Below are 23,476 nucleotides of genomic sequence, written 5' to 3'. Positions count from 1 at the left end.
TCATTTTTGTCATTTTTGTCATTTTTGTCATTTTTGTCATTTTTGTCATTTTTGTCATTTTTGTCATTTTTGTCATTTTTGTCATTTTTGTCATTTTTGTCATTTTTGTCATTTTTGTCATTTTTGTCATTTTTGTCATTTTTGTCATTTTTGTCATTTTTGTCATTTTTGTCATTTTTGTCATTTTTGTCATTTTTGTCATTTTTGTCATTTTTGTCATTTTTGTCATTTTTGTCATTTTTGTCATTTTTGTCATTTTTGTCATTTTTGTCATTTTTGTCATTTTTGTCATTTTTGTCATTTTTGTCATTTTTGTCATTTTTGTCATTTTTGTCATTTTTGTCATTTTTGTCATTTTTGTCATTTTTGTCATTTTTGTCATTTTTGTCATTTTTGTCATTTTTGTCATTTTTGTCATTTTTGTCATTTTTGTCATTTTTGTCATTTTTGTCATTTTTGTCATTTTTGTCATTTTTGTAATTTTTGTCATTTTTGTCATTTTTGTCATTTTTGTCATTTTTGTCATTTTTGTCATTTTTGTCATTTTTGTCATTTTTGTCATTTTTGTCATTTTTGTCATTTTTGTCATTTTTGTCATTTTTGTGATTTTTGTCATTTTTATCATTTTTATCATTTTTGTCATCTTTGTCATTTTTGTCATTTTTGTCATTTTTGTCATTTTTGTCATTTTTGTCATTTTTGTCATTTTTGTCATTTTCGTCATTTTTGTCATTTTTGTCATTTTTGTCATTTTTGTCATTTTTGTCATTTTTGTCATTTTTGTCATTTTTGTCATTTTTGTCATTTTTGTCATTTTTGTCATTTTTGTCATTTTTGTCATTTTTGTCATTTTTGTCATTTTTGTCATTTTTGTCATTTTTGTCATTTTTGTCATTTTTGTCATTTTTGTCATTTTTGTCATTTTTGTCATTTTTGTCATTTTTGTCATTTTTGTCATTTTTGTCATTTTTGTCATTTTTGTCATTTTTGTCATTTTTGTCATTTTTGTCATTTTTGTCATTTTTGTCATTTTTGTCATTTTTGTCATTTTTGTCATTTTTGTCATTTTTGTCATTTTTGTCATTTTTGTCATTTTTGTCATTTTTGTCATTTTTGTCATTTTTGTCATTTTTGTCATTTTTGTCATTTTTGTCAATTTGTCATTTTTATCATTTTTGTCATTTTTGTCATTTTTGTCATTTTTGTCATTTTTGTCATTTTTGTCATTTTTGTCATTTTTGTCATTTTTGTCATTTTTGTCATTTTTGTCATTTTTGTCATTTTTGTCATTTTTGTCATTTTTGTCATTTTTGTCATTTTTGTCATTTTTGTCATTTTTGTCATTTTTGTCATTTTTGTCATTTTTGTCATTTTTGTCATTTTTGTCATTTTTGTCATTTTTGTCATTTTTGTCATTTTTGTCATGTCTCTTTTTTTTTTAAAACGAATAAAGAAAAGATGGAAATTTAAGTACTTAATTTAGGAAACTTCAACCTGAAAGGAAGTCTCATTAAAGATCATAGATGGAAGTTATGAATGGACTAGTGCTGGGGATCGTATTTCATGATTTTTTCCTTCCTTTGCCGGAAATTGCAGGCACCTAAGTGGAAAATATGACCCCATGAAGCCGATTGCTATGGAAGGGAGAAAAAAATAAAAGAACGAACGTATCGCGCAAAGGAGATCGGAAACATTCGTTGTTATTACTACTTGTTCTGCCAGGCATTCCCCGGTCGGGCGTAGGTTGGTTTTTTTTCTGATGCAAAAAAAATGTACCTCCAGGAAATAGAGAAAGTGGAAGTTATTATAGTTTCCGTTCGATCGAACACGTCGTTATCCAATGTCATAGTTCAAATAGGAGTTTTTTCTCTGCTTTTTTTTAACCAGCATGAAGTAGAATGAATGTCTGGTCATTTTTCGAACCATGCATCTCTTTTGGAGCTTGCGGTTCATTGATTTGCGGCTGGACCTAATTAATTACTCAAAACCAAAATTATCGTCCGTCGGTCGGTCGATTGGCTAGAGTCTTGGTCGCGCTTGAATCAGCTCGACGGGAAATTGCAAAAACATTCACTAGAACTCAGTTCCAACAAGCAATCATGTCCTGTTATTGTCCGTGTTATTCTGCTCATTATGCATCGAACAAACAAATGAGCTCAACGAACGGAAACAGAAACGACAATTGGCGAAACGAATCAGCCATTATAATTACTAGCGACAACATTGAGACTCCTTCTCTCTTCCCATGTCGCGCTAACCCCAGACGGATTTCTATGGACCTCGAAATGTAGATGGATCTACGTATGTGCTCCTCACGATGTTTACCAAGATGTTCGATTCCACCCACTTCCTTCCTTTCTTGTTTCCCAGCTACAATTAAACCGAAAAGCGAACGGCGAGCTGCAAACAGGTGCGAGCTGGAATTAATTATTCACCGCTAATTCCGGCACACAATCCAATTGCGCTTCATTATCGTTCGCCACTTTGGCCGCAGATTCGTCCGTCTTTTGACAAAACGGCGCTTGAGATGGGGTCATTGTTACGTAGCTTATGAACGTCATTCAGCAACGAGTCGTTTGGTAAACGCGTAACGTGTAAATCGCCTTTAAAGATGCCAGACAGCCTTAAGAATTTAAACAACAAGATTGTTTGTTTTCGATTGGCAATTATTTTTGTTTTCTCATCGCCATTCAAGATTAGTATTGATTGATTTTTGTAAGTGAAGGATAATAGCATACGATAAAAATTAGAAAAAATATTTATATATTGAATGAGCGCCCAAGCGTTTTTCAGGTATAAATGCTTCGGTGAAGCAATGAATCGACTTATAAATGTGTAATTTTTTCCCACTACGCTCTCAACTATTCGGAAATAAGATCTGATTCTTGGAAGAAGAAGAAAAACAAAGCTCCAAATTAGTTTCGAGAAAAGTTTGCTAAGCCTCAGATTTCCTTAATACTTCGTAGGAATACAAATCTAGGCCGAAATGTTCAGATGCAGTTCCAGAAATTTTTCCCCATTTGGCAGAGCAAAACTTTTTGAAGACGCCACTACTTTCACGAGAAATGAATTTGATTTCTCTGACGTCTCACAACATCAGCAAAAAATATCCCACTTCCCGAATAGAAAAAACTCATTGGCTTACTCTTGACCTACACGAAATGTTGAAGAACTTTGAAAAAAGAAATTGTAAAAGTGGCTCCAGAGAGTGGAAACGCAGAAGTATCAAATGAATCCGTTTTACTATCTTGGAAAAAAAAATCTATCGTTCACTTCTTCAAAACAAACCAGTATATTACTGCTCTTTAAATTTATTTCATTCATAAATATTAATACGATCTTAAAACATCTACAACGAGTATATCTCTGCTCGGGAGATCACCACATAAAATGAGAAGCCTCAATCCTAGAATTCCCGGGAATACCAGGCGACACCATTCAGTAGGTAGCAGTAGGTAGTAGTTTCTGTTTACCGGATTTGCGGTAGGGCGGAAAATTTGACTTTGCACGCGTAAGTATTTTTGGCGAGAAAGTTTGTTCTCGGGTTTTGTTGTTTTTCTTTCGTGGCACATTTTTTTTTTCGTTCGGTCCTCGCCTTGTCATGAATCCAACTTTTTTCGTAGTCTCTCGTTCTTTCTGACGGGGCATGGAAGATGACGATGATTATTATTCTGTTTACGAATAAAACCAAATAGGGTGGAAACAAATAAAAAAATCGAACTCGTGTACCTGGAGTCTTTTGAGTGTTGAGGGATGAGTATTGGAGTCTGCTATAAATCTTAACTTCTCGTAGTAAAAGATGTATGAAGATTTTTTTTATTTGACAATTTGCGCTGGGAGTCCTTAGATCTTTCTCAAATTTTAAAATTGGTTAATTTTTACGACTTTAAAAAACATGCTTTTTCAGATTTATATCATTTTTATTTTTCGAGTTGGATTCGTTTGGTTTTTTTTTGTAAATAAAATAAAACCATTTTTCTAAGCGACATAACTATGTTACTTTTCAACGAAAACCGTGAAGTAGCACATCAAAACGCATTGAAATTTTATCAGCTTTCTAGATAAAATAATTAAAAAAATATAAATAATGACCTTTAACACGAAAAATATTAATCAAGCTATAAATGGTGTTTAAAAATACCGCCTGCATAACCGAATATTCTACATAAAAAACTTTGATTAGCCCAATTTATGATGTAAAATTCATTTGAATACATTAAAGTGGGCAAACAATTCCTTTGAGAAATATGAAAGAAATGATGACATTTAATCTCTTCGTTGCATTGAAAACAAACAATTGTTGATACTTGTTGATACAATACTTACATATGCAGGTAGCACTCACTACCAAATAAAAAGAGATTTATCGTCAATATTTCTTTTATAACATTTAAAGCAGTTTTTGGATAATTTTAGTGTCTTGAGATGAAAGTTGCACCATCAATTGGCCTTTACAATGGTATTTTTTAAGGATATTCGGTGATGTAGACGGTACTTTTAGATACTATTTAAAGCTTATTTATAATTTTTCATGTTAAAGGTCTGATCTTAATTTTTTTCAATATTTTATTTGGAAAGCTAATAAAATTTCAATGCGTTTTAATGTGTTGTTTGATGAGTGCCGATGAAAATTAACATTGTTATGAAGCTTTGAAATTTAATTCCATTTTACTGTAATCAAAAATCAATCAGAATCTACAAGAAAAATAAAAATATTATTAATTTAAAAATAAGTATAAATATGAAAAAAGACCCTCGGCGCAAATCCGTCAGATAATAAAAAAAATCCCCATTTATGTAATTACAATTCTGCGGATGAAGTGCTTTTGTCTTAACCAAAATAACCAAATAGATGTCAGAGAGAATCACGATTATCTTTTTTCAAACAATTATTAGAAATGAAAGAATCATAAAAAAAATACAGATCAATTGGATTACAAGTTGCATATCAGCTAGAGTTTTTGTTTGCATTTATCAATCAGGCACGATTAAGAATTAACATAAGTAGAATTTAGACGCAAATTGTTTTTTTTTTAAATTTTTCTTAACATGAATCTATTAATAGGTAAATCAATAAAAATTACATTTCAATCAATCGTAGGCTAGTGATCCAATTATTTATAGAAGACTGATCATAAGTTTCGGCACAGACTGCTTTGCGATGATTTTGGCCTCTTTTTTCATTCTTTTGCTAAGTTTTCGATAAAAACTTCAGGCATCGCATCTTTTCATAAATAAGATTTGGTAAGGGCCTAAAAAGTTTCATTCCGAGAAGGGGAAAAGGCAAGCAGCAAGAGTTTCACCAAAGGTTTCCATCTTTGTTTTGCATATGTACGAAACGTCATTTTTGCAAACCATTCTAGAATTTATTATATTAAAATTGGCAAAAGATAAACTGAAATTAAAAATTCATTGTAAATTCTTTATTTGAAACGGCTCAAACCTGTAGGCTTTAAGAAGCCAAACTCGTTTTGAATTTTTACAATTTGTATGCTTCGCATAAAATTTGTTTCGGAGAAAAAGAGAAATATGAAAATAGAAAGAATTACAGACGAAGATCAAACGATTTTAAGAAAAGATATGTTTGAACATGTTGTCCAAGTTCATCACAGCTAACATATCGCTCACTGGAACGTTGGGAGGCTCTCCTTAGGCCCGAAGGGGAAAAAATGTTTGTTTACAACTATTAACTTTTTTTTGGTTTTTTGATGAAAAAAACTTAGTTGTCAATAACAGTTTTTCTATGCGTTGCGTGACATTGTTTTTAAATATTTGGCGCTTAAATAGACTAAAACAATTTCTGAACATTGTTTGTTATACTTTTTTACAGTCTCGTCAACTCGGACATCATGTTACAATTTTCAACTTCAATGGCTTCTTAAAAATGTCCACAGACAATCATACTGCTTGTACATAAAATGTTTTAAGGTTGATGGCACATAAAAAAAGACAAAGTCAGAAAAATTATTATTTTCACCAGCTATTTTCAAAACTTACAAAAACATACGATTTTTACCCTACTAAAAAAAGGAGTAAGTTGCAACAAACTTTGTTTTTATTAAAAAATTAAATGAAAATTTTTCAAAATTCCTAATTTTTTATATATTTGTAACGTAACAACGCATAAAGCACCAATTACAGCTTATTATGGATTTGATCAAATTAAATTTAACATTTATTTCAGTCAAAAATGTTTTTAAAGATATGACATGAGGATGCTGCATACATTTAGGGATGAAAAAAACCTTAAAAAATTATTTTTTTTGTACGGATGGCAGAAATTTTGAAATTAACAAACGCGCAATGAAAAACAATCGTATATCAGCTTATGGAAACGCGCTTTAAAAGGTGAATTTTTGTTTTGCATTTTGATGCATTTTAATCCAGACTGGTAGGTAACTGAATGATAAAAATATTTATTCCAAAAAAATTTGGTGTCTGCTGAAAAATATTTTTACACCAACAGTGTTGTTAAAAGTTATTAAAAGCAATATTGAGTTTGTAGGTGATCATCAAGCCAATCCGTCGTGCTGGGTAAAATTTTTTAGGGCATCAAAAAATGTAAAAAATTATAACATATAAAGCTCAGTTTTCATTAATATCTTTGAGAATCAAAAACTTGAAAAAGTATCTCAAGATGTGAGAAATTATTTTTATCATTTAGTTATCATTAAATCATAAATTTTTAACATTATGTATATCAAAATTAAAATTGTATTAGTGATAATCTATTAAAATGTTGCATCAAACCCTGCTGTTACATGATGCCCCGTTTTACGATATTCAAGTTGTGTGTAAAAGTTGATAGCCATGGAGATATTTTATTTCATCTGAGCTCTTTCTAATTGTAAATAAAAAAAGTCTTGTAATATAAAAAGTGGAGGCTAAGGAGGACCTAAGGAAATATCTTTTAATGATGCCATAGAATAAAGGAACTAGCAAGCCTTCACAGGAGTTGAACCATAAGATCGTTTAATCATTTTTAGCATCTTGAAACTGAATCTTTCATCATAATTGCATCACTTGTTTGGAAATATCGCTGCTAGAAGTTTATAAATGAGGCATTAGAAAGTGGTTTTGATCATTGATAAGGCCGTAACAAATTTAATTTAATCTTTCTCTAGTCACTTGAAGTTGAGACATCAAGAGCCCCACTTCTATAAAAGAAATAAATTCTGATTTTAAATTAATTTGAACAGATTGCAATAAAGCTTGTACACAAACAAATTGTGTACAATCTTAATCATACAAAATCAAGAAATCGAGTTATTTAAGATCGAAAATTAAAAAAAAAAATCTTGAACACAAAAGATGCAAGAGATCCCATCTTCCGCTATCTTTGAACTGTTTGAATTATTTCAAAATTTATCAACATTTTCAATTAAAACTAAGCATTTAATTTCACTTCCATCTGTACCGTTGAGCCGTCAACACGTACGCCGGAGCATCGTATCGTTGCTGTGTACCTGCAGGAACATTTTTACATTATTTATTTTTTCCTTACCTGTTTTTCAATCAGCACTTTTCAGTGCTAAAATTATTTTCATTTTCTTTTATTCATATTTTCTCTTTTCTTTCCAGCATGGGGAAGTCATCGGCTGGCTCAAGAACTGGGAGGAAACGGATTGCCGAACCTAATTCAGGTCCATCGCCCAAAAAAGTTGAAATTTCCAATTCATTCGATGTCCTTCATAACATCGGTGATGAGGAAATATTCATATTTAATTCTGATAAGAGTACTAAGAAACCTTCTTCTTCTTATACTCTTAAAAACGAAAAGGTTCCATCAATTACGGTCACGATTCCGGACTTCAATGCCTTTCGGAAAGAAATCGTCACTTTCGTCAAGGATGTGAAGATTTCTTTTCAGATCGGTCGAAGGGGAACTGCTCTTATATTGGCGGAATTTTTCAATGATTTTCAAAAAATTTTAAATTATTTGAATAATAAAAAACATCAATTTTTTACTTACGACACTAGAAGTAATCGACCATTTAAAGTTGTACTTCGTGGTCTCACCGGCGATCAGACACCGGATGAGATCACAACTGAATTAAATTATTTGTTAGGTTTTTCTCCAATTCAAGTAATTCAAATGAGGAAAAGAACCAATACGAATAATATCAGTAGTGTTGGTTTTGCTCCTGAGCTTTATTTGATCCATTTTAAAAAGGATCAAGTTAATAATTTGCAAATTCTTGAAAAGGCTCGTCTTATGTTTCATTGTCGAGTCAAATTCGAACCTTTTCGAAAATCTTCAATCAATTTCCTTCAAAATATTACGCAATGTCGTCGTTGTCAAGCTTTTTGTCACGGCACTAAAAATTGTAGAATGAATGCCAGATGCATGCTTTGCGGCTCATTCGATCATGAAAAATCTAAATGCCTTTTTGGTGGTGATAAACCACAAACAGAATTTTTCAAGTGTGCGAATTGCGCAGGTAATCACTCCTCGAATTCCATAAAATGTCCCGTTAGGGCAAAAATTATTGCTTCTAGGAAAAATCCCAAAGTTTCTAGAAAAGTTTCTTCTCCTCCTTCCTCTTTTTCGTCTTCACACGTCAGGTCGGTAAACAACCTGCCTGTTCGCGGTCAGCTCCGGCCTACATTGGAATCACGGCTGGGTAATACCCGAAGTGTTTTTAATGTTACCTGGGCTGATTCTGCGCCACAGACTCGTTGTTTATCGTTCTCAGAGGTGGTTGAAAATGGGTTTCCCTCTTCAGGTTTAACTAATAAAAATGGGAAAAAACCAAGTCTCAACGTTCATGCGAAGGCTTGGGAAAATCCCCGAAATTCAAATACTTGTTCTTCTCTTTCATTTTCTGATCCTAACAATTTTGTTGATTTAAGTGAGATTACTGAGGAAAAATTAAAATTTTTGCATCAAAATTTAATGGAAATGATGCAACTTATGTTGAAAGCAAATTCAATGTTTGAAGCTTTCCAAACTTCTTTTAATTATGCTAACAAAATTATTATGACTTTGCGATTCCCTTATGGATCCAAATAGATGTTTAAATATTATGAATTGGATTGCTAGATCTTTGCTGGCTAACCAAGATGAATTCTTTTTATTTTTAAAAACTCAAAACATACATATTGCTGCCATCACTGAAACTTTTTTAAAGCCAGACAATAACTTGAAAAGCAATGCTTTCTTTAAAATTTTGCGAAATGATCAACTTGATCGACAAGGTGGGGGTGTAGCTATTGTCATCAATAGTCGTCTTAAATTTAGACTTCTTCCTTCTTTCAATACAAAAGTCTTAGAAACAATTGGAATTGAATTAGAAACTTCTATGGGGAAAATTATAATTATTGCCGCATATTTGCCTTTTCAATGCAGCGGTGAACAGAAAAATTTTTTGAAGGGAGATTTACAAAAACTCACCAGAAATAAATCTAAATTTTTTGTATTTTGTGACTTTAATGCAAAACACCGATCTTGGAATAATATTTCATCAAATTCAAATGGGAATATTTTATTTAATGACTGCTCTGCAGGTTATTATACTGTTGAATATCCTAATGGGCATACTTGTTTCTCTTCGATTAGAAATCCTTCCACAATTGATTTGTTTCTAACGGATTAAGGCGAGCATTGAAGTCAATTAGTTACTCATGCGGACCTCGATTCAGACCACCTTCCAGTAACTTTTTCTTTATCCCAAAGTCCCATTGAAAACCCTTTAAAATCAACTTTTAACATTCAAAAAGCTGACTGGGAGCGATATAGGAATTTTATTGAACGTAATTTGGATGTAAACGTTCCACTTAATTCAATAGAAGATATTGATTTGGCTGTAGAAAATTTGACAACTTCAATAGTCAATGCTAAAGCCGCTTCAATACCCAAAGTTAAACATAAATTTAATCAACCTTTAATTGATGATGATCTTCAGTTTTTGATACGACTGAAAAACATTCGTCGACGCCAATATCAACGTACTAGGGATCCATATTTGAAATTTATTTATTGCGACCTTCAAAAAGAGATCAAACGTCGTTTAAATTTCATCCGTAATGAAAATTTTGCCAAAGCAGTAGAGGACATAAAACCCTACTCAAAGCCATTTTGGAAATTAACTAAAATTCTGAAAAAGCCCCAGAAGTTAATTCCTACTTTGAAAGACGGGGATAAACTTCTTTTAATGAATGCAGAAAAAGCTCAAAAATTAGCCCAACAATTTGAGTCTGCTCATGATTTTAATTTAAACGTTGTAAGTCCAATTGATGCTCAAATTTCCCTTGAATTTGATGATATTCTCTCTAAACAAAATGTATTTGAAAGTTCTTATAAGACAAATATTGATGAACTTAAGTTGATTTGCAAAAAATTTAAAAATATGAAAGCCCCAGGGGAAGATGGGATTATCTATATTCTTATTAAAAAGTTGCCTGAAAGCACTTTAAATTTATTAGTTAAAATCTTCAATAAATGTTTTCACTTGGCTTATTTTCCTAATAAATGGAAAAATGCCAAAGTAACTCCAATTTTAAAACCTGGAAAAAGTGCTTCAGAGCCTTCAAGTTATCGACCAATTAGTTTGCTCCCTTCTTTAAGTAAACTTTTCGAGAGAGTTATTTTAAATAGAATGATGATTCATATTAATCAGAATTCTATTTTCCCTGATGAACAATTTGGTTTTCGTCATGGACATTCTACTACACATCAACTTTTGAGCGTAACTAATATGATTAACGCTAGCAAATCTGAAGGTTATTCAACTGGTGTTGCTCTTCTTGATATTGAAAAAGCTTTCGACAGTGTTTGATACAAAGGTTTAGTAGCTAAATTAGCTCGATTTGATTTTCCTGTATATCTCACCAAAATTATTCAAAATTATTTGACTAGCCGAACCTTACAAGTAAGCTATCAAAATTCATGGTCTGAAAGGACACCCATTAGAGCTGGTGTCCCTCAGGGTAGTATACTTGGGCCAATCTTATACAATATTTTTACTTCTGATCTTCCTGATGTACCAGAAGGAAAAGGTAGAAGATTATTTGCTGATGATACTTTGCTTTCAGCCAAAGGTCGAAATTTACGGGTGGTACGCCGTAGATTGCAACAAAATTTAAATTCCTTTTTGAATTACTTGAAAATGTGGAAAATTTCTCCTAACGCTTCCAAAACTCAACTTATTTTATTTCCCCATAAGCCAAGAGCAAATTTTTTAAAACCAAATGAAAATCATTCCATAACTTTTAATGGGGTTTCATTAGAATGGTCTGATCACGTGAAGTACTTGGGACTCACACTTGATCGGAATCTTACTTTTAAAAATCACATTGAAGATATTCAATCTAAATGTAATAAGTACACTAAATCTCTTTATTCTCTCATCAACAGGAAATCAAAGTTGTGTCTGCGAAATAAGATGCTGATTTATAAGCAAATTTTTCGACCAGCGATAATGTATGCAGTTCCGATTTGGTCTAGCTGCTGCGCGACGAGGAAAAAAGCCATCCAGAGGATTCAGAACAAGGTTCTGAAAATGATTTTGCGGCTTCCACCTTGGCACAGCACCGAAGATCTTCATCGGATTGCGGGCATTGAATCGATCGAAGAGATGGCCAACAAAACCATCTCCAACTTCAGAGGCAAATCGATGCAGTCTCCCATCGCAGAGATTCGTTCTCTCTACAATTAGTTTAATTTTAGGATAGTTTTAGTTTTTAGTAGTAAGTTTAAACAAATTTTTTTTGACACTACAGGATGTTCTCCTACAAAAAAAATACTTGATTGTGCTCAGCAAATTTAAGTCGAATAAATAAATTTTAGTGATTAATAAACTATAGGGCTCTGGACAGTTCATTATTGAACTGAACACCTAATTTAATGTAATAATGTATTAAAAATGTAATGATGAATTGATACAAATAAAGACATATTTAAAAAAAAAAGCATTTAATTTATTTCCAAAACAAATTGAATGGGGAAGGCACGAAATAAGAGTTTGATCAAAACAATCGGAAGATTCCCTAAAAATCAACCACGGTATAAGAAAAGTTCAGATACCGGTATTTCGATAGCAGCTTTATATCTTCTTCAGTGAGCCACCATTTAGTATCTTACCTAACTCAAAAAATTTAAGGGAGAGAACCCGATCAGAAGAGAAAAACTAAATTATATCAAGATGAGATATTTTGATATTCATTATTTTCCTATCTGGATGAGTTATAATTTAGTACTCGTAGGATGTTAAAATATCTCAAATTATATCAAAAAGTCCATGCAACAATAACTCATTCATATCAGCCGTTGTTATAATTTAAACAAAATTATAACTCATCCAGATAGGATATATAAACTAAAAATCTTATAGGACTTGTATGCAAAAAAAAGATGGCGATAAGAGATAAAGACTCGAACTCACCATTTTTCCAATTCCATCCCATCCCACCAGCTGTGTGTCCTTGCTTACTACTCTACCTGAGCTTCATAGAAGGAGGGTGTTTATTTTCGTACTGATTCTGCATAGCTCGACCCCGGCGGCTTGTTTAGAGCCGGCGCGCAAAGACAGGCAGCCGTTTGGGTTCCATAGAATTGGCCAATGGGAATTCATATAAGTGTACCTGATGTATTGGAATTTTGAAGGATCGGCCCGATCAGGATCGGGCAGTTGGAATTCCCAAAGGAAAGCGTGCACACGGGAATCAGACAGCCGTTTGTGTGGATTCAAACTGGACAATGGGAATTTCTATACGTTTACTTGAAGAATTGAAATCGGACTTTTGGAATTTTAGAAGAGATGCGTGCGGACGGCAGGCAGTCGACTTCGAGTGTCGTTCAGATGAATAGAATACATACATTGAAAGTTTACCTGATGCATTGAAATTAGAATGAATTGGAATAGGATTATCAAGATTTGAGAAGAAATGCTAGAAGTACCTACTGAAATGAAGGCTCCGAAAATCCAATAGCAGTTTTTAAAGCATGCAGGCAGATCAAAACAGAGAAAACAACAGTACTCCCCAGTATTTTTCTTTCGACTCATACTTCTAAATAAAAGTATACAGATTGATTATAGTACTAGCACTGATAAGGTACTAGATTCAATATAAATACTTAAGCTTTGAAAATATAAATGAAACGATGCCTCACAAATTATAATTTTCATTCATATAGGTTATCGATGATTTTGTCTTAAAGCTTGAAAAAGTGCGTTTGAAAAAATTGTTTTTTTCAAAAGTAGATATAATTCTGTTTTAGAAAAAACACAAACAACAAATTTCATTTCAAAACAATAACTGAATCAGATATAAATATCTTGCTGAGATAGGTTTGAGAAACGATTCTGATATGCTCTTCTGATCGGGAAACGATACACATTTATCAATCGAAAACGCTCATAGAAGAAGATAGTAAGTTACTTTTTAAATACCAGTATCTGGACTTTTCTTATACCGTGGTTGGATTAGAGGGAATCTTTCAATGGCCTTGATTTAGTAGAAAAATTCAACCAAGTAGGCTCACAACACATATTAGAGTGATGAATTTGATATTTGTTCCGGAATAATTGATGTTCTAACAGAACAACATTGAACATAATTTGATACTGTCTATTGGCGATTACAAAGCTAATTTTTGACAGATCGTTTGCGTGCAAGAAAATGTAAACAAACGGGAGGAAATACAAGCTTGTAATGAATTATTATTTTCTCCGATTTGGTAAGAATTTCAAAAAACGATAGATACCAACTTGAAGCAGAATGTTTAGATATAATCGTGAGCTATAGAAGAAAATGTGTATGTGTCGAGAAGTATCGAAAATCGACAACAAAAAAGGTCATTTTTTTACTATTCCAAAAGCTTCTTGGAGTATTTCTCATAATTTTTAATTAAAACTTCAGAAAAATGCACATTTTGGAATGCTTTATGTTAAAGGAGAAGTCTCTCGAAATTTATTAAAAATTTGGAAAAGCTTCAACAATTGATAAGCTAGAAATTTCTTTCTCAAAATAAGCACATTTTCAACCAGATTTGTTTCAGCAGCTACATGCAATCAAGCGTAATAATTTTAAAGGGGGCGAACAATTTAACATTTTATCATGTCGAAAGCTGATTTTTTTAAAATTTTATCCAACATATTTACTAAATTATTACTCAATAGTGAGTTTAAATTTGTGACGAAAAAACCTTTCATACATACAAACAGACCTATAAATGACCCGCGATAAGTTTATAAAATTCATCATAAAGTTATACAAGATAGAAAATTGGAAAAATGAAAAGGTTTTGAAAATGGGCGAAGAGTGTTGGTATAAAGACATTTCCTCACATTTTGATTTTTTTTCACCGACCAACTTTTTTAAAATGGAATAATCAGATAAAATTGACTCTCCTACTGGACTAATTTATTCTTATTCAGTGAAGATAAACTTCAATTCTTCAAAAAGTGTTTTTTCATAAAAATTTAGAATTATGAAAACATAACGCAACCGAATGTTAAGTCGTTTATAATTAATCGTGCATCTGGAATGCTGCTCACGCAACATTAAACTACCCCAGATGGCAGCATCGCAGCTTCGAAACAGCGAATTAAAAACGATTTATTCAACAATCTTTATCGTTTATAGGCATAACGCGAAAGATTTAAAATTACACAATTATCAGGAAATTAAACGGGTATTGTTCTTTTATTTTTTGCGGTCTACTTTGATTTGTTTGAATTGATATGTCTGTCATCAACTTCATTATCAGACAATATTTCTTATTATTCAACAATTTTGATGAAAATTGCATTTCGTTTCCATTTAAGCCTTAGGAAATAATTTAGTTTGAAACTTTTCTAAAATTTTCCATAACTATGAAAAATTAACAAAAATAAAAATTCTTCGTTTTTTGAAAATGTTCATTGATTGAAAACTTGATTTCGTATCGTATTCGTATCGTATTCGTATCGTATTCGCATCGTATTCGTATCGTATTCGTATCGTATTCGTATCGTATTCGTATCGTATTCGTATCGTATTCGTATCGTATTCGTATCGTATTCGTATCGTATTCGTATCGTATTCGTATCGTATTCGTATCGTATTCGTATCGTATTCGTATCGTATTCGTATCGTATTCGTATCGTATTCGTATCGTATTCGTATCGTATTCGTATCGTATTCGTATCGTATTCGTATCGTATTCGTATCGTATTCGTATCGTATTCGTATCGTATTCGTATCGTATTCGTATCGTATTCGTATCGTATTCGTATCGTATTCGTATCGTATTCGTATCGTATTCGTATCGTATTCGTATCGTATTTGTATCGTATTCGTATCGTATTCGTATCGTATTCGTATCGTATTCGTATCGTATTCGTATCGTATTCGTATCGTATTCGTATCGATTGCATTGAAAGACTTAACAACGTTTTTCAAAAAGTTATTTAACTAAAAACGGGACGGTTGAAAGCTGGCCAGTGTTGCCAGAAGTCATTTTCAATTCTTATGAAAAGTTTTACCTTTCTCATAGAAATTTCTATGCATTTTTTAAGGGTTTCTTTGATTTATTCGATTTAACGAATCTTGTTCTATTTTTGATTGGATAAAGTTTGAGGGTTAAGATGTGGATTTCAGAAAAGTTTACTTACAGAAAGAAACTGACCATTTCTACCTTATTAAAAAAACAAAAAAAATTGTTATATTAAGGAATCAATCAAAGCAGTGATAAGTGTACTTCCTCTGCTGATTGAATTATTCATTACAACTTCGTAAAAAAAACCGAACAGATTTCTGGAACGTCATATCAGTTTTAAAAGGATCATTCAAGAAGCTAACCTTTGCAAACAAACCTCTTCTAGCTTACGGTGTGCAGCATCTTCGCTTAACCATGACCACCAACAAACTTAATCTTTGGAGCAAAGCATTTTTTTTAAATTCCCTCCTATCACCCTGTACCAGATAACGCCAAGAGGACGTCCGTCGCTGTTGATGTTGAAATATTCAACAGTCCCCAACAGGTCCAGAAGTGCCATCTTGTCATCTTCGTGGATGGTTTGTGGGGTTGTGGGTAGGTTGTGAAGAATTAAATGATCATAAATAATTGAAGCGAGGAGCCGTTTTTGGAGTGTGTGTGAGTGTGATTGCAGACGGGGCACTTTTGGAGCCCACAACAGCCATTGCAGCTGACGACGACAACAGGTTAAAATTTTAAAACCATCTTCTGAAGGAGCTGAGCTGCGGGGGCAGGGCATAAGTAAGTGGATTTGGCGGAGGTTAGGAAATCTATGTAATGTTGACTTTCGGTGGGAGTGAAACGGCGACTAAAATGTGCTAAGCCAGGACGAAAATTGTAGAGTAGAAGGATTTGAGAGACAGAGTAAAGAAAAAAGCAAATCAGATTAGAGGTTATTATGTTTCATTTTTAATTCCAACAAGTGCACTGTTTGCAATTTGGTTGAGGTGGGAGTCCTACTTTTAGACAGTGAGCGACTAAGCTGCTCGAATACAAACTACAGTTATGATGTTGAGTCGCTAATTGAGGCTATAGTTTTCCAAATAAAGATAAACCGTAGCACTGTTTGCCCAGAGAAAAATGATAACAGTTTCCGGGTATTTAATATTAAATGCGTAGGAACGTTTCACCAAAAATGATTTCGTTTTAGCTGAAACTGTTGAATCACGGCAGGTTTTTCATTCACCTCATAAGATTGAGCTTCATTCTTGGCTTATAACCACCAGACAAATAGCATCTTTTTCACTAGTAATGGCATTATGCGAACAGCATCATTCGTCTGATGCTTACTTTTATCCTCATCATCAGTCATCGGCTTACACCCAGCTTCCAGCAACAACGAGATGGGGTAAAGTATGTATCTCGAAACCGAAGTCAGCCACACGACAAATCCATCAGCACTCTGAAAAATGACGTACACACCAAGAACCATCCCCATCCTTCCTTCCTTCCTTGCTTCCTTCAGGGGTGGAGGGGAAAACCGGAAACACATCTCAGTTCAGCTCAGCCCGGTGCAGACAGCAATCTTTCGGTCCCCGCAAGGAATTCATCATCTCTGCTGAGCTTTGTGAGGTTTTGTGGAAGGAAGCCTTCAACACCCGGAATAAATCTTTCTGGTCGGGTTTGCTGTTTTGCTGTTTGTTTCCTCATGGGGCGTGGAATTGCGGTGAATGGGTGTCTTTGCTGAGCAAAGTTAGTTTGAAGTTTCCATCTGTGAAGGTCTTAGAGACGGGCGGGTGTTGTTTGTATAATTATTTACCAAATTTCATTAACAGTTTTGAGTCAGGCCTTTTCCAAATTTGGCGGAAGCTAAGGGTTACAGTTTTCAAATAACTCAAAATTTCCATTCCAAAATCATAAAATTCTGAATGGATAAATCGTTGGCTTGTTTTCATTTCATTCAGACACTTGGATGACACACACCGGTTCAGAGAGTTCAAATATCACCCACAACAAGAAACAATGAACCGCACCAACAATCCACACGCTGTCATCGGTGAGCAGCTGCTGAGGCGGCGTTTCATCAGAAGTGAAAATCCCATAGGCAAACATCACACATTTTGCTCCTCGGAAGGCTGCCAAATCCAGTGAGGTTGACTGTCATCATGTCGTGCCTGTGTCGTCGCTGGAATGACTTCCTTGGGTTCCATATCCTTTGTGAAAAATGATAAACAATCACTGGGATGACTTTTCACTTCCGCACTTTGTTGACAATCGCAAAGGCACATGTTAGAGGTCCTACACGCACTTCCCCTGCACCAATAGCTTAACGTGTCTCATCTGGTGGCGGTCGCAGTACTGAAAAAGCATCTCACATACAATGGAGTTGTTCATTTTAATCAGGATTCGAAGATGTGTTTTAAATCGCAGAACCCATATCCAACTTAAACAGAGTAAATAAAAGCTTTGAGAGATCCTTTAAAGAGCTTTTCAGAGAAAACGGTCGCATTTGGAGGCAGTCTTCTTTGTATTTTTAGCCATTCATCCTGTCAATCGTTATGATAGAATGAGTAATTTGCAGTTTCCGCAGATCGTTAGCCTCCTAAAGCACTAGACATTAAATAATTTAATTTTTTATCCTTGTTCATCTCCGGATAATACAGGCGAGACTTGTCAACGAAAAGTTTCGGATTAGAAATCTGCCAGGCGACCGCAAAAGAGTTAGTTTTGCAATGCACGATTCAACCACCGTATTTTGTTGATTTTGTTGGTTGGTAGCTTTTCTTCCTTGTAGAAATGAAGACAAGCCTATTTATATGTCAACTAGACAAACTAGTCGGAAAAAATGACTTTTTATCACTTAGTGGTTCATATTATCGGATTCAGCTTGAAAAAACCTCTGACATTTCTTCCACTTCATAGAACCAATCTTCACTTTTTTTTTAAATTGTAACTGACTGTTGGGTCCTGTAGAACTTTTTAACGACTTACCATGTAAGTCAAATAGTTGATTTCTAGCTGTTTGTTCATTTTTATCTCTATTGTTTTTTGCTAGATTATTAAGTTATGCTTTATATTTTCAGTTAGACACAACCACTTCTTGAATTCAAAATAACATTTTAGAAGTCCGGTAAAATAATAAGGAAATGTGAAATTGGTTGATATTTTTTAAATATAAAATTTCTTATGAAAGAGCATTTCTTCATATCTCTGGATTTCAAAAGTTATGGCCACCCAGATGGTTTGTTAAATGCAACTGATTATTTGTGGTGGCTCCATAGAAATTGACCAATCAACATTTCGATGATCCCGTTTTGTGTATTATTGGAAGGAATCGATTCCCTGATTCCCCGATCTACAATATTGCCTAGTTTAAAAGATATAGCAAATTCGTTCCAGTACTTTTATCTAAAATGTGTATGATAAATTAAATCCAAAGTTTTGAATTTTTCCATCACTTTCAAACGTTGAGGGCAAATAGAACATTATTCATTCTAAGACAGCTGTTTTTACAAATTTAGTCTTATACCCGCATTAGACTGCCCCAGATTTGTATGGGAAATTTCGGGCTTGTGAAATGTTATGCGCTGCTGGCTTAAATTGATCTTAGGCATTTTAAAGGGTCTCATGCCAAATTTGGGCCAGATCGGAACACAGGAAGAGGGCACAAATATTTCATTCCAAGACTGCATTTCAATTAAATTTTTGATAAAAAAGTTATTAGACTTAAAAAATGGGGTAACTTTTTTCAGGGTGATATTCATCACTGTCAATGCTGCGTTAAAATGTTCGAAGCAGTGTCTCTTATTAATAGTAATGAATATCACCCGGAAAAAAGTTATCCTGTTTTGAAGTCTAATAACTTTTTTATCAGAAGTCTAATTGAAATTCTGTCTTCGGATGAAATATTTGTCATAGTTTACGCTTTAATAGACACTGTCCAAAAGAAATCGTCCTAAGGAGACCAAAGTTATTCATGAAATACTGGATTTGTATGTTCCTACCGAAAAAAATGTTTAAAAATCCCATACAAACTTCAGGCTCGTTGAGCGACCTCTTCCTGTGATCCGATCTGGCCCAAATTTGGCATTAGACTTTTTACTAGGCCTAGGAAGTGCATAACTTTTTCAAATGTCGGGTCATTTGGGGCACTCTAACCGCATTTTTTGCTAATATTTAAAGTGTTTCAAAAATTGTATCAAATTTTTCATGAATTCTTATCACAATTGTTTTTGTACGAGAATGTCTCGTATCTAATACTACTAGTATTCCTTGAGCGTTTGCTTAAATCTGAACTTTCAGAGCGTTTTTTATGATTGTTTGAAGTCATCAATAGCTTTTTCCAAATTAGCACTGAAAAGTGCTATTCTTAATCGTTTTGATGTATGAATTTTACATACATGAGGTACCTCTTTACCTGCCGATTTTTCAGATCCAATAATCTCGTGTACATGTGCTGAGACTTTGCCACTTTTTATTTTAGTGAAAAGCTTGTAATATAAATATAGAAGATATACAGACTTGTAGTTTTTTTAATCGATCCCGCAGAGAAAACTTCCATAGGTTTTATTGTGCTACTTTGAAACCCATTAATATATTTTAACAATTATTGTTTGACTGTGTCAAACATTACATTGTAATAAGTGATCTCATCAAGGGCTAGAGCCTTTTTTTGTTGAGTTTACAACTACTGTTGACAGTTCTACTTCTGTAAAAGTCTTCCAAGTTTATTTATAACAAGGCTACTGAACTTTTCATTTAAAAAAATTTGATGCTTTAAAAGTAAACCAGTCAAACAGAAGTTCTGCTAGGAATTTTTGACGAATTACCTCTTGACGTTTCCATACTTGTATAAAATGGACTCCATATATCATAGTATCTATTGATAAATCAAGAAATAACAAACTTAATTTTTTTTTTTTTTTTTTTTTTTGTATGGGTTTATGAGCTACCTGGCTGACCCGGAAAGGAAAAACAGATCGGGGGACAGAAGAGGAAAATTTACATGAGAGTAGGATAGCTTAGAAAAGGATAGCGGCAACAGAACCCGAGGGTCCTGAAGCACCAGTTAAGGGAAGCGTTAAGATAGTGCTCGACGGACTGGGACAATTGGGCCCTACTTGAGCTTCGAGTTAACCCAACCTCCAATTCAACCGAGCAGTAACAGTACGATAACATACGCTAAAGTCTCGATATCATTGTCAGAAGGGTTCACTATCTTACCGTAGTTGAATTTTCCCTACCTGTCACCTAACCTTACTCGTTTCAATAAATTTGAATTTTTGATTGTTTTTACTCAAGATTAACATAGATTAATGAACTAATGAAAAATATTTCCAAATATGTCAATGTTAAGAGATTCAGAACAAATGCGTGGAAACTCGATAATTATACAAAAAAAAACAAACTAGAATGACAAGAAACAGAACTAAAGTCAGAATCTGTGTATCTGAATCTGAAGCGTAATTATTCTACAGAACACAAAAAGTAATTATATTGAGTTTTAAGAAATTTAAAAAAAAAAATCAATATGGCTATAAGAACACTTATCAACATTACATAAAATGCATCATCTGTTAATTGTGATGTTTTCACTAAGGAATACTACCATTGTTTGGAAAAATGATAGATTTATCCATCATTTTCACTATCATACGCACCGCTGTGAGGTTGATTTTTGATCATATTCTTTTCAGTAAAATTTAAAAAATAATAATAACAAAAATAATAAAAGAACACTCACCTGCAACGAGGGGGTTTACCATGTCTTACCATATGCTTTGCTAAAAGTCTGTTTTAGATTCTTTTGAAGAGAACTTCTTTAAAAATAAAGGACCTGAAATATAAAACTTTATTAACAAATTGTATGCAAAATTATTTCAGGTCAAACAATCAATCCTGATCGAACCATATTGAACAATGGTAAGACGTTTGTTTAAAGCCGTGGGGCAAACACGTTGGTTCCGTTTCACTGGTGTTCATCAGTGATACCCATTTATATCACGGCTTCTTTCTTGTTTGAATTTGAAATATAATTTAACGACAGACAAATCTACTACAGAAAGAAAAACTATCTATTAGCCTATCACAACGAAAAAGATTTTTTTAGAAATCAGTTCAAACAGCATTCTCATCCAATGAGCCTTTAGATCTTGTAAAATGCTTGGTTTAAGAATAAGCCTCCGAAATTCATAAACCGCAAATGCACACTTCTAGAGCATTGGGGAGACGAATACCATTATATATCTATTCTATTTCTATCTACCATATCAGTACCTAATTGTTAACGTTCTCATTCAACTATTTATGGTATCTACTATTAAATCACCCACCTATCCAGTTTCCTAAATAGTCTATCCTAAAAGATTTTTTACCGTTGTCTATCTTTCACAATACTATCTGTTCTAACCTAACTTGCGCATGGTGGTCAACACGTGGAAATATCAACTTTTAAAGGGCTATTTGTGATATTTCCACTGCGCAACGCTCTTTTTGTCCGATGGAAGGGAGGACAAGTGTTTCAACTCCCATTCACCTTATCCACATGGACCATCAAAGAAAAAATATATGTCATTATTATTTTTAAACCACCTTTAAATTAAGTTTTTATGATCTCATATCGAATAAGGTTATGTGCTACCGCCCTGTCAGGTTCATGTTAGTTTTTGAGCTTGTTTCCAAACCGTGAACTTCCATAAACACAAGAAAGCACAACATCGCCGTGACCCAATAGAGCCTAGGGTACGGAACAAACTTAAATTTTTGAACTCAAATGACCTTTTGGTATCCAACTGACATTTTGATTCTATCCAACAGAACCTCATGATGTGATACTAAAATATTAAGGCATGGATCACGATGAACCTGGACGCATTAAAACGGGTCTATCTCGGAGCTATGTAAACGAAATGAAAATGTTTCATACTTAAAATGTAAGGATTTTATTGTACTTTAAAGAAAAATAATAAAAAAAATATTTCGATGTTGTTTTAATGAATTTTCGAACTTTTCGTCGAGTAACACTCATCATAGTTTGGACATTCTATTCGCTGCTCTTAACGGCCATTTTGCTCCACAATCTCTTCATCTCTGTTGCATCCCGAGTTGTTCTGCCATTCTTCTTCATCTTCTGCTTGACAATTGCCCAAAATTTTTGATTGGGCGGAATTGAGGGCAGTTGGGTGGGTTGATGTCCATTTCGACAAAATCTACCCGTTGGCCCGATACCACTGTAGAACCTCTTTGCTGTAGTGGCAGCTTGCCAAATCTGGCGAAAACTTTACTGGTCCTTCATGAGATCTAATTTACGGAAAAAAAAACGTTTTTCAGGCAATCCTCCTTGTACATTTCGGAGTCTACGGTCTTGTTTTTCACAAAACCGGGGATTTTCGCAAATACCTTGCCAGATCAAACACTTTCTTGCAAACTTATCGGCAAAAACGAGTTCGAACTTGCCGGGGACATAACCCCGACCAGCGCGGTGCACCACTGCAGTCCGTCGAACTTCGTTGGAATCTTGTTGTATAACTTCCGGGCACGTCTTTTGGCTTCTACATTCTGCTTCAGTGACTGGTTTTGTTGCTTACTGGCCTGATAAGATCGTATTCCTTAGCGCAGACGAATCCTTCTGACGGTGCACCGATCGGCGTTGAATTTCTAGGCAATGCCGTAGTCCGACTACCCTGTGTTTGCCTTGATCGTTCTCAACACCTTCAAATGCAGTTTTTGATCCTTAATTCCACTATGAAGCTTGGTATAAACCTGCCGATTGATAGTAGGGGAAAGGTTTCCTAAATGGGCCTATCGGGTTAAATGACCCTACGGCTGTTTGATGAATTGGCTGACTAGACAGCTTATCTGACCAATGCATTTTGAGGGTGATACGCTTAGAACATAAGGCAAGAAAGAATTTTATGAATTTACTAACTCAAAAAAATTAAAAAAATCATACAAGGTGTTGATACATTTTGATGTAATATTTCGACTTCTAAAAATTATACGTAAAGAAGCTTTAAACAAAAACTAGGATGGTTTTTGTTTCTTACTCAAATGAACTTAAGAAATGAAACATATTTC

At 33.6% G+C, this 23,476-nt stretch overlaps 1 protein-coding gene across 1 annotated transcript in view; it reads right to left on the bottom strand.

Moving 5' to 3' along the window:
- The window catches only part of LOC129743450 (hemicentin-2-like), a 410,268-nt gene that overhangs the window by 11,320 nt on the left and 375,472 nt on the right, over nt 1-23,476 (bottom strand). The gene's annotated exons all lie outside the window — the stretch shown is intronic.

Source organism: Uranotaenia lowii, chromosome 2 (genome assembly GCF_029784155.1).
Source record: "Uranotaenia lowii strain MFRU-FL chromosome 2, ASM2978415v1, whole genome shotgun sequence".
In the NCBI taxonomy this organism is placed as follows: domain Eukaryota; kingdom Metazoa; phylum Arthropoda; class Insecta; order Diptera; family Culicidae; genus Uranotaenia; species Uranotaenia lowii.
This window is presented reverse-complemented; position numbering and strand designations above follow the sequence as displayed.